The sequence below is a fragment of the Haliotis cracherodii genome, unplaced genomic scaffold (assembly GCF_022045235.1).
Source record: "Haliotis cracherodii isolate W230 unplaced genomic scaffold, xgHalCrac1.p SCAF_14, whole genome shotgun sequence".
Classification (NCBI taxonomy): domain Eukaryota; kingdom Metazoa; phylum Mollusca; class Gastropoda; order Lepetellida; family Haliotidae; genus Haliotis; species Haliotis cracherodii.
Window position 1 is genome coordinate 3,954,751 of NW_027266269.1, and position 13,245 is coordinate 3,967,995.

Here is a 13,245-nt window from a genome sequence, read left to right on the forward strand (position 1 = left end):
GGATACAATGACCTGCGTCACAGAGCCTGACCATCTGATCCAACTAGTTTCCTCTTTCGGCAAGCATGGGTTTCTGAAGACCATTTCTATCCCGGATCTTCACGTGGTCCAGTATGGAAGCAGATCATGCACCTTGAGTACAGAGAGGAAACGTTTGCTTGACGGATCTAGGTGAAAATAACTGAGGCGTCATTTTCTGTGCGAGATTAGCCATGGAGAAGATTGCTTTTGTTAATCCTTCAATGACCTGGTGTTGATCCGTGAAGTCTCATTGAGGTGCTGTCAGGGCGGTATGTCTCGTGTAAGTCAGTGTCCTCGCGTGTGGCCAGTCAAGCGTCAAGCTACATACAACCGTGACATAGAAATACACACCTTATTAACACTCTCACACCTGGCTGATCAGGTGATTGATGAGGTCGGGGGTCAGGCGAGGTCACAGTGTCGGTGTCTATACCTAGTGATGGAGACACAGGAAGTGATGTAAGGTGTAAACAAACTTATGGTAGGTTCTGAATTGAGTGATATTGGCATGGTAGGCTCTGAATTGAGTGATATTGGGATGATAGGTTCTGAATTGAGTGATATTTGGATGGTAGGTTCTGAATTGAGGGATATTGGGATGGTAGGTTCTGAATTGAGTGATATTTGGATGGTAGGCTCTGAATTGAGTGATATTGGGATGGTAGGTTCTGAATTGAGGGATATTGGGATGGTAGGCTCTGAATTGAGTGATATTGTGATGGTAGGTTCTGAATTGAGTGATATTGGCATGGTAGGCTCTGAATTGAGTGATATTGGGATGATAGGTTCTGAATTAACTGCTTCTGTGGTAGGAATGTAGAGCTGGGCAGGATCGGCACTTGACGCAGTGGCTTATCTCTGTGTAAACTTTGCTATCTGTGATGAGGTGATTATTGATTGTAAAGAGAAGCTGTCAGATTCTAATGGACATTTCATGAGTGTTCCGTAGAAGGATGATTGAGGTGTGTTTGAGGCGTGTGTGACAGAGCAAGGTGTCGGGGATTGTGTATTGCAGTGTGTAATTTGTTGGCAATGGGCTGATGAAACGGCAGATGGGTGAGTTTGGATAATAGCTGATGATAAACAGAAAACTTCATGTCCCATACAGAGGAAACCATTGTGAGAACTCTCCACATCTCTGTCCTCTCTAAACTACTGAGCTGAACCTCGTGGGGGGGAGGGGGGGAGGGGAATTCTGGGTTTGACTTGTCGTCAGAGGCAACTTGGTTACATTGTGTATCTTGGTACCCGATGGCATGGGACATTTTAGCAGACCATTCTGACATCATCAGCTACCATCATGTCACAATCAAATATCAAAGAAACGACCACTGAAGCTAGTACTAGTAGCTTGTATTATAAATAACAATAAAATTTCATCCTGTCTTTGATATCAGGGGGCACGGGTGGCCCAGTCGTCTAAGGCGCCGCAATTCGCTGTGCAGAGTTGCGTCCCTTGTACACGCCAGAAACCTATGATTGTGGGTTCGAATCCCAGTTCGCCCCGATTATGTTTCTAGGTTTGTCAGCACCATACCCCTGCTCGTGGGTTTCACCTAAGTGGTAAACGTCTGAGACCTGCATCACTTCGGGCTTTCCTCCCACATTAAGCTTACAGGCCGCGATATAACTGGAATACTGTTAAAAGCGGCGTTAAACCCAACTCACTCACTCACTCACTCACTCACTTGAACCCGATGGCATGGGACATTTTAGCAGACCATTGTGACGTCATCAGCTACCATCATGTCACAATCAAATACCAAATAAACGACCACTGAAGCTAGTAGCTTATATCATAAATAACAATAAAATTTCATCCTGTCTTTGATATCAAATCGATCAATACTTGTTTTAAATTTGACCACCTCTTGTTGATATATTTGATATCAAAAGACACTTGGATGAGATTATTATGCGTTAGAAATTGGCACTAGTCCTAAAGTCCATGCCAACTTGCCCAATAATTAAGGTATCCTAAGGATGAGTAGAAATTTGTCTTAGTAAGCGTTTTGATAAATGTTATCATTATGAGGACTAGTGGGTAAAACTGTTAGCTTCTATCGCTGTTTATGTAGCATGATATCACTGGTTCGTCTGGTCCAGACTGAGTTATTTAGAGGTAGCTGTGATACAGATGGAATATTGAGTGAGGCATTACTCCATAAACAACACAACCTTATGGAGCTGTGGCCATGTTAAACCCTGGCTTCTCAGAACCAGAACAGGTCGATCGGGCCCCACTCCACAAAGGGATCTTAAGGCCCCGACTATCTTAATAATAATAGCAATGATGTATCAGAGACTGGACTATCATAATAATAAAAGACGTGATGTATCAGAGACTGGACTATCATGATAATAATAGCCATTATGTATCAGAGACTGGACTATCATAATAATAATAGCCGTGATGTATCAGAGACTGGACTATCTTATTAATAATAGCCATGATGTATCAGAGACTGGACTATCATAATAATAATAGCCATGATGTATATGAGACTCGTGTATCAGTAACTGATGTTATCATGTACGTGGAAGCTTCGTCCCTAGGAAGATGTCAGTCAGAGGTTTGCCCATCTGCTGGCAACACTGCTGCTATTTATAGCACACACACTGTATCCCACACCTATACTTAGAGTGTGTTTGCTTGTTTGTTGCTTAATGCCTCTCTCAGCAATATTCCAGCTATATGACGGCGGTCTCTAAATAATCAAGTCTGAACCAGACAACCCAGTGATTAACATCATGAGCATCGATCCACGCAATTGGGTTACGATGGCATGCATCAATCAAGTGAGCGAGCCTGACCACCCGATCCCGTTAGTCGCCTATTACGACAAGCATATTCGCCTTTTACAGCAAGCTTGGGTTGCTGAAGACCTATTCTACCCCTGCTTTGGCCCAGTAGTTGAAGGCTCATATTCACTGTACATAGTTGCATCCCTTAGCTGTGTCAGAATCTGCAGAACCCATGCTCGTGGGTTTGACCAAAGTCTGACTCCTAACATATTAAGTGTATGGCATGCACTCTTATTCCACGCTCGCACACATGGGCACGGCACACACACACACACAGCTACAACAGTGACCACACTTAACAATGTCTGTCATATCAACTTGCGAATGTGTGAGATTCGACATGTAGCCTGCTGTATCATGCATGGGCCAGGGCACCCTGCTAGACAGCCTGGGTGATGATACCAGTGATATTTACCATGGAATGCAGTAACACCACATCACAGCAATGTGTCCAGTCTGGCTGTTATTCCCTGTATGTAATAACAGGTTGTTATCATTCTTCCTCCACAACGTCCTGACTGGCAGTAACACCACATCACAGCAATGTGTCCAGTCTGGCTGTTATTTCCTGTATGTAATAACAGGTTGTTATCATTCTTCCTCCACAACGTCCTGACTGGCAGTAACACCACATCACAGCAATGTGTCCAGTCTGGCTGTTATTCCCTGTATGTAATAACAGGTTGTTATCATTCTTCCTCCACAACGTCCTGACTGGCAGTAACACCACATCACAGCAATGTGTCCAGTCCGGCTGTTATTCCCTTTATGTAATAACAGGTTGTTATCATTCTTCCTCCACAACGTCCTGACTTGCAGTAACACCACATCACAGCAATGTGTCCAGTCCGGCTGTTATTCCCTGTATGTAATAACAGGTTGTTATCATTCTTCCTCCACAACGTCCTGACTGGCAGTCACACCACATCACAGCAATGTGTCCAGTCTGGCTGTTTTTACCTGTATGTAATAACAGGTTGTTGTCATTCTTCCTCCACAACGTCCTGACTTGCAAGAAACAAGAATGACAAGTTGACTTAGATAAATAAGACACATTTTGGAATTTGTAGAATTGGTTTTTGGGGGGATTGCTAGAAAACTAGATCTGAATATATCTGTCCTTCATATATAGCTCAGTGTTCATGGTGTTCAACATCGCCAGCGTGTTGGTGTTCAACATCGCCAGCGTGTTGGTGTTCAACATCGCCAGCGTGTTGGTGTTTAACATCGCCAGTATGTTGGTGTTTAACATCGCCAGCGTGTTGGTGTTTAACATCGCCAGTGTGTTGGTGTTTAACATCGCCAGCGTGTGAAGCAAGTTATCCCCCTGCCATGAATCAGGTCTGTTATACACACATGTATTTGTTTTTCCCCAGGAGCAATGTCGAGGGATACTCCCAACATGACATATCGTCACCATGTTACCATGGAAACAAATGGAAATTTACAATTTCCATATTTTTCAAAATTAGATGAAAAGCAATTATCCTCCCCTCTGAAGTGACTGGTGATGTGACCTGGGGGGGGGGAGGGAAATGACTGACAGTGATCTGGAAATACGAGATATTGTGTTGACTCGTATTGAGGAAAAGTTCGATAACTCTTGAAACTTAGAGAACAATCGTATTTATCTGACCGACGTTCTTGGAGTGTGTAGTTGCACTGAGAGTGCAGTAGCTAAGCCCAGGCGGGTCTCTACCAAACACTGTTTGGAATTAAGCTCTTTTATGTTTTTAGTGGTTGGTTTACAAAATGTTTGGCTGAAGATTCAATGTAGGTGGTAGAACAAAAAACAAATTTATTTTTCAACGTCCAGATTGGCTCACCATGATTGAGGTATGATTGCTAAAACGATTCCAAAAGATAATTGATTTGAAGGTGTGAGTGTGGGTTTATTTCTTCTGTTTCTTTGTTGTTTAAAGCTGCATTCGAAAATATTCCAGCTGTATGACGGCGGTCTGTAAATAATCGTGTATGGACTAGACAATCCAGTGATTGACATCCTTAGCATCGTGTTGGACCACCCGATCCTGTCAGTCGCCTTTTACAGCAAGCATGGGTTGCTGAAGGCCTATTCCACCCCGGATCTTCATGGGTACTGTGTGTATATGGGTCTGTGTGGGAGGATGGATGGGTGTGGGTCTGTGGGTATGGGTCTGTGTGGGTGGATGTGGGTCTGTAGGTGTAGGCCTGTGGGTGACAAAGGATGATGACTTATTTGTTGCAATTGTTAATCACATTTTTAGTGGTGGCAGAGCCTGCTGTAAATATGTTTTTGTGAAACTGTCGGTGGCTGCACTGAAGTAGTTGATGATTGAACTGCTAGTAAAAAATATCTCATGCTGTCATGGCCGGAGTGAACAGTCAACAGCGTAAGGGAGCTCTCCATAGTGGTTTTGTTCTGGAATTTGAGTTATCTGCCCTTGCCGTGCTCCTGAACGTGAAGGTTTGATGGTTTTAGAAGTTTCTTGATTGGACAGTTTCTGGCTGTGCGTGTATAACTATAAGAGCGACAGGAGGGCTATTTAAGGCCTGTTACGACATGACTTGTTTCTTATCTTCTTGCCAAGTGCAGTTTGGATATTTGTTATGAAATCACCTCCGAACACAATGCACTAATATGACATCTATGGCATAAAACAGTTGCCATGCATGAGCCAATGAGCATGAAGCAAAAACGATAAGTATTTCTGATTTCATGGAAAATAATTTCCTTGTTATCGGTGCCACTGTGGGTGATTTGTTGAGTTACTCACACTGGAGGAATCTGTGCAGGATCCAGAGAGTTGATCCGGCGGGGTATTTATATCTGTGTTTACACTGCTGGCATAATTAAGACATGTTCCTGATACACCCTGGAGCTCCCCCCTCGTCTAATACACACCAGCAGGTAGCTCTACTTCCAGGCTAATCACTGAGATTACGCATGGGACAGATGGCAGTGATTATGTGTGTAGCAACTGATCAACGGGGACACCTGACACTGTACACTGTACACTGTACACTGGAGTAGTCAGTACAGAATTGGGTACAGACCGTTTGGCTCCAAATGAGAATGTTAAATTGCAAATACCTCAAAATCGGGGGACCCGTGAAGATTCCGGGGTAGAATAGGTCTTCAGCAACCCATGCTTGCCGTAAAAGGTGACTCTGCTTGTCGTAAAAGGCGACTAACGGGATCGGGTGGTCAGACTCGCTGACTTGGTTGATGCATGTCATCGATCCAAATTGCGTGGATCGATGCTCATGATGTAAATCACTGGATTGTCTGGTCCAGACTTGATTATTTACAGACCGCCGTCATATAGCTGGAATATTGCTGAGTGCGGCATTAAACAACAAAGCAAGCAACCAATCAAAATCGGGAATAGTCTTTTAAATGTCAATATAGTACACAGCCATGACTACCCTGTACCTCACAATATCTGCCATCAGACATACAACATTTTTCAGCTTGTTTGGAGACATACCAAGAGCTTTAGTACTTTCAGGTATTTATTAAGTAAGGATAAGAATTTATGGATGAACAATTTCTTTATTACAATTAAGAGCGACGTTTCGGTGTAGGTTCAAACACAGTTATCAAGCAAAACACCGAAACGTTGCTCTTAATTGTAATAAAGAAATTGTTCATCCATAAATTCTTATCCTTACTTAATACTCCAACTTCTAAATGCCTATCAAAGAAGTTATTTATTAATGGCATAAAATGGGTTTCCTCGCTCTGCTTCATATTAAAGGAAATCATACAGCTGAGTAGCGCATCTTGTCAGTCAACAACGCTGTATACTGTGTAGCATGTGCAGTACATGTTTGCGCTGTTTCCTATGATTCTGCACCTCCATTCCAGATGTCAGCTTGTACACATATCAACATGATAGTTTCTTAAACAACTTTTTTCCAGTGATAGGACTTAAAATAACATACAGCAGATATTGTTGGGTACAGAGTATTCATTGCCATTTACCGTATTGACATTTAATAGAGTATTCCTGATTTTGAGATGTGTTGCAGTAAATACTCAATGGCTTGAAAAAAGTATCTGGAGACCCTCTTTACAAAATGACCTTTTTAATTAAAATGTTTGAATGTTTTCATGCACAGTTGTACGGAAGCCAATCCAAAATAATTGGCTTAGGGTGATTAATGTCACACATTTTTGCACTACTAAGCAAACTATCGGGATGGCTAGCTAATGTCCCTTTGTGGAACGTGGTCCTGCGCAGCAGGAGTCCAGCACCTGCTGCTATTACAGGTGTGTGTCACCTGCTGGTGTTACAGGTGTGGGGCACCTGCTGGTGTTACAGGAGTCCAGCAACTGCTGGTGTTACAGGAGTCCGGCACCTGCTGGTGTTACAGGAGTCTGGCACCTGCTGGTATTACAGGAGTCCGGCACCTGCTGATGTTACAGGAGTGCGGCACCTGCTGGTGTTACAGGTGTCCGGCACTTGCAGGTGTTACAGGAGTCTGGCACTTGCAGGTGTTACAGGAGTCTGGCACCTGCTGGTGTTACAGGAGTCCAGCAACTGCTGGTGTTACAGGAGTCCGGCACCTGCTGGTGTTACAGGAGTCCGGCACCTGCTGATGTTACAGGAGTCCGGCACCTGCTGGTGTTACAGGAGTCCGGCACCTGCTGGTGGTACAGGTGTCCAGCACTTGCAGGTGTTACAGAAGTCTGGCACTTGCAGGTGTTACAGGAGTCTGGCACCTGCAGGTGTTACAGGAGTCCGGCACCTGCTGGTGTTACAGGAGTCTGGCACTTGCAGGTGTTACAGGATTCAAGCACCTGCTGGTGTTACAGGAGTCTGGCACCTGCTGGTATTACAGGAGTGCAGCACCTGCTGATGTTACAGGAGTGCGGCACCTGCTGGTGTTACAGGAGTCCGGCACCTGCTGGTGTTACAGGAGTCCGGCACCTGCTGGTGTTACAGGATTCAAGCACCTGCTGGTGTTACAGGATTCAAGCACCTGCTGTTGTTACAGGTGTCAGGCACCTGCTGGTGTTACAGGTGTGGGGCACCTGCTGGTGTTACAGGAGTCCCGCACCTGCTGGTGTTACCGGAGTCCCGCACCTGCTGGTGTTACAGGAGTCCCGCATCTGCTGATGTTACAGGAGTGCGGCACCTGCTGGTGTTACAGGAGTCCGGCACCTGCTGGTGTTACAGGAGTCCGGCACCTGCTGCTGTTACAGGAGTGCGGCACCTGCTGCTGTTACAGGAGTCCGGCACCTGCTGGTACAGGAGTCCGGCACCTGCTGGTATAATGTGCGTGCCAGAAGATGGCGTGTCATGTTATTAGATTAGTACGCCTGATTGTCCAAGCAAATGCTCAGCTTGGCACACTTGCTGTTAGGTTGCTGCTATGTGTCCATGAATATTGCCTGCAATCTTGTTACCTGCCAGTGAAAATAGGTATGGAGATACTGTTTCCTTGTCCTAGCTCTGTAGACTTATTTTTGCTCTGTATACTTATATTAGTTTTGCATACTTATACTAGCTCTGTAGACCTTTATTAGTTCTGTAGCCTTATATCACCCATGCCTCTGTATGGTCCTGTGCAATTACAGTTTTTTAAAATCAATGTTTTCTGCTGTATGTACTTACGTTGACTGTGTGTTGCAGTGTTTTCTGCTGTATGTACTTACGTTGACTGTGTGTTGCAGTGTTTTCTGCTGTATGTACTTACGTTGACTGTGTGTTGCAGTGTTTTCTGCTGTATGTACTTACGTTGACTGTGTGTTGCAGTGTTTTCTGCTGTATGTACTTACGTTGACTGTGTGTTGCAGTGTTTTCTGCTGTATGTACTTACGTTGACTGTGTGTTGCAGTGTTTTCTGCTGTATGTACTTACGTTGACTGTGTGTTGCAGTGTTTTCTGCTGTATGTACTTACGTTGACTGTGTGTTGCAGGCATCAAGCTGCCCGTGGACTACTACAACACACATGGGACATTGAGACCACACTGTGAGTACAACCACTTAATGCACTCCACCTTACATGCAGGACAGTGTTCTCACTCAGAGCTGTAATACATGACAGTGTTCTCACTCAGAGCTGTAATACATGACAGTGTTCTCACTCAGAGCTGTAGTACTTGACAGTGTTCTCACTCTGAGCTGTAGTACTTGACAGTGTTCTCACTCAGAGCTGTAATACATGACAGTGTTCTCACTCAGAGCTGTAATACATGACAGTGTTCTCACTCCGACCTGTAATACATGACAGTGTTCTCACTCCGAGCTGTAATACATGACAGTGTTCTCACTCCGAGCTGTAATACATGACAGTGTTCTCACTCCGAGCTGTAATACATGACAGTGTTCCCCCCCCCTCCAGAGCTGTAATACATGACAGTGTTCTCACTCAGAGCTGTAATACATGACAGTGTTCTCACTCAGAGCTGTAATACATGACAGTGTTCTCACTCCGAGCAGTAATACATGACAGTGTTCTCACTCCGAGCTGTAATACTTGACAGTGTTCTCACTCCGAGCTGTAATACATGACAGTGTTCTCACTCCGAGCTGTAATACTTGACAGTGTTCTCACTCCGAGCTGTAATACTTGACAGTGTTCTCACTCAGAGCTGTAATACATGACAGTGTTCTCACTCCGAGCTGTAATACTTGACAGTGTTCTCACTCCGAGCTGTAGTACTTGACAGTGTTCTCACTCAGAGCTGTAATACTTGACAGTATTCTCACTCATAGCTGTAATACTTAACAGTGTTCCCCTCCAGAGCTGTAGTACATGACAGTGTTCTCACTCAGAGCTGTAATACATGACAGTGTTCTCACTCCGAGCTGTAATACATGACAGTGTTCTCACTCAGAGCTGTAGTACTTGACAGTGTTCTCACTCCGAGCTGTAGTACTTGACAGTGTTCTCACTCAGAACTGTAATACTTGACAGTGTTCTCACTCCGAGCTGTAATACATGACAGTATTCTCACTCAGAGCTGTAGTACTTGACAGTATTCTCACTCAGAGCTGTAGTACTTGACATTATTCCCCCTCCAGAGCTGTAGTACATGACAGTGTTCTCACTCAGAGCTGTAGTACTTGACAGTGTTCTCACTCCAGAGCTGTAGTACTTGACATTATTCCCCCTCCAGAGTTGTAGTATTTGACAGTGTTCCCTCTCCAGAGCTGTAATACTTGACAGTGTTCCCCTCCAGAGCTGTAGTACTTGACATTATTCCCCCTCCAGAGCTGTAGTACATGACAGTGTTCTCACTCAGAGCTGTAGTACTTGCCAGTGTTCTCACTCCAGAGCTGTAGTACTTGACATTATTCCCCCTCCAGAGTTGTAGTATTTGACAGTGTTCCCTCTCCAGAGCTGTAATACTTGACAGTGTTCTCACTCCAGAGCTGTAGTACTTGACATTATTCCCCCTCCAGAGTTGTAGTATTTGACAGTGTTCCCTCTCCAGAGCTGTAGTACTTGACAGTGTTCCCCTCCAGAGCTGTAATACATGACAGTGTTCCCCCTCCAGAGCTGTAATACATGACAGTGTTCTCACTCAGAGCTGTAATACATGACAGTGTTCCCCCTCCAGAGCTGTAATACATGACAGTGTTCTCACTCCGAGCTGTAATACATGACAGTGTTCTCACTCAGAGCTGTAATACATGACAGTGTTCTCACTCAGAGCTGTAGTACTTGACAGTGTTCTCACTCAGAGCTGTAATACATGACAGTATTCTCACTCATAGCTGTAATACTTGACAGTGTTCTCACTCAGAGCTGTAGTACTTGACAGTATTCTCACTCAGAGCTGTAATACATGACAGTGTTCTCACTCAGAGCTGTAATACATGACAGTGTTCTCACTCCGAGCTGTAATACTTGACAGTGTTCTCACTCAGAGCTGTAATACATGACAGTGTTCTCACTCAGAGCTGTAATACATGACAGTGTTCTCACTCAGAGCTGTAGTACTTGACAGTGTTCTCACTCAGGGCTGTAGTACTTGACAGTGTTCTCACTCCGAGCTGTAATACATGACAGTGTTCTCACTCAGAGCTGTAGTACTTGACAGTGTTCTCACTCAGAGCTGTAGTACTTGACAGTGTTCTCACTCAGAACTGTAGTACTTGACAGTGTTCTCACTCAGAGCTGTAATACATGACAGTGTTCTCACTCAGAGCTGTAGTACTTGACAGTGTTCTCACTCAGAACTGTAGTACTTGACAGTGTTCACCCTCCAGAGCTGTAGTACTTGACAGTGTTCACCTCCAGAGCTGTAGTACTTGACAGTGTTCACCTCCAGAGCTGTAGTACTTGACAGCAGAGCTGTAGTACTTGACAGTAGAGCTGTAGTACTCAAGTGTCTGCATTTTCAAGATGCAGTCTAAGACACATTTCCATAGCTGAAACAATTGACAGCTATTGTAACAGTCCACTCAGTGTTAGAAACTGGCACTGGTCCTATAGTCCTTGCCAAACTGCCCAATTATAATAATATCCTAAGAACTAGTAGAAATTGGCCCTTTTTAAGGGTTTAACTATTTGTTATCATTATAAGGACTAGTAGACAAAAACTGTTAGTTTCTAACCCTGCCACTATGACTTTAGCTCTAAGAACTCCTGTTAATAGTGTTATGCCCAAACATTTTTTCGGTCAAGTAGCAGAAAGTTTTTGGCCCAGATTGCTATATATATGAAGCCAATATGTTGTAACAACACTGCCAACACTGTGTGAGTGTTTGGTGATGAACAGAAGGAGGACGAGGCAGTTCTAGGTGCAGGGTCTTATAATAGCCGGGTGAGGGGGAGCAGGTGAATCATGGCTGCAGTACGTAGTTCCTGTCTTCTACATCACTGGCAGGAATCTCCCCTCACGGCGGGGAACATGCTGCTTACCGTTTGTGTGGACTTCTAGAGTGTGTGGACTTCTACTTCTAGAGTGTGTGGACTTCTACTTCTAGAGTGTGTGGACTTCTAGTTTGTGTGGAGTTTGGATGTAACTCGGTCACAGGTTAGTGTTCTGTGTGGTAAGAACTAAGCTGTGTGTTTATTTGTATATCTGGACATTCAGTGGGATAACTCAGGTACACGAGGTTGTTGGCCGTCTGTTGTGATGGAGGGCTGATGCTGTATGGCGGAGTGGATGTACATCACTGAAACATGTGTGACAGTTGCTGGTTGTGATCGGTGTGTAGTGTTCTCCTGTGGTCAGCTACACTGAGGTTGTTGGCCGTCTGTTGTGATGGAGGGCTGATGCTGCAGGAGGAGTGGATGTACATCACTGAAGTATGTGTGTGACAGTTGCTGGTTGTGATTGGTGTGTAGTGTTCTCCTGTGGTCAGCTACACTGAGGTTGTTGGCCGTCTGTTGTGATGGAGGGCTGATGCTGTATGGCGGAGTGGATGTACATCACTGAAACATGTGTGACAGTTGCTGGTTGTGATCGGTGTGTAGTGTTCTCCTGTGGTCAGCTACACTGAGGTTGTTGGCCGTCTGTTGTGATGGAGGGCTGATGCTGCAGGAGGAGTGGATGTACATCACTGAAGTATGTGTGTGACAGTTGCTGGTTGTGATTGGTGTGTAGTGTTCTCCTGTGGTCAGCTACACTGAGGTTGTTGGCCGTCTGTTGTGATGGAGGGCTGATGCTGCAGGAGGAGTGGATGTACATCACTGAAGTATGTGTGTGACAGTTGCTGGTTGTGATTGGTGTGTAGTGTTCTCCTGTGGTCAGCTACACTGAGGTTGTTGGCCGTCTGTTGTGATGGAGGGCTGATGCTGTATGGCGGAGTGGATGTACATCACTGAAGCATGTGTGACAGTTGCTGGTTGTGATTGGTGTGTAGTGTTCTCCTGTGGTCAGCTACACTGAGCTGTGGTTGTCTGTTGTGATGGAGGGCTGATGCTGTATGGCGGAGTGGATGTACATCACTGAAGCATGTGTGACAGTTGCTGGTTGTGATTGGTGTGTAGTGTTCTCCTGTGGTCAGCTACACTGAGCTGTGGTTGTCTGTTGTGATGGAGGGCTGATGCTGTATGGCGGAGTGGATGTACATCACTGAAGCATGTGTGACAGTTGCTGGTTGTGATTGGTGTGTAGTGTTCTCCTGTGGTCAGCTACACTGAGCTGTGGTTGTCTGTTGTGATGGAGGGCTGATGCTGTATGGCGGAGTGGATGTACATCACTGAAGCATGTGTGACAGTTGCTGGTTGTGATTGGTGTGTAGTGTTCTCCTGTGGTCAGCTACTCTGAGCTGTGGTCGTGACGAGGAGTTCAAGGTCACAGTTGTTGCTGGGATTCTGTGGTCATTCATCCCGTGTCAGATCAGGTCATTTTAAAGGATGTTCACTATCATCCAGAATGCCCTGAAGATATTTTTAACATTTGATAACGATATAGCAGGATGTCCTAATGAAAGCTGACAAAACCAGAAGATGTCCGATTACTTAATGTT

At 44.9% G+C, this 13,245-nt stretch overlaps 1 protein-coding gene across 1 annotated transcript in view; it reads left to right on the forward strand.

Annotated features, from left to right (window-relative positions):
* Positions 1-13,245, forward strand: part of LOC139460973 (talin-1-like) — a 161,210-nt gene that overhangs the window by 26,150 nt on the left and 121,815 nt on the right. The window contains exon 2 of the mRNA XM_071242435.1: positions 8,735-8,788. The gene's annotated coding sequence lies outside the window, so the exon portion shown is untranslated. The remainder of the gene's footprint in view (positions 1-8,734; positions 8,789-13,245) is intronic.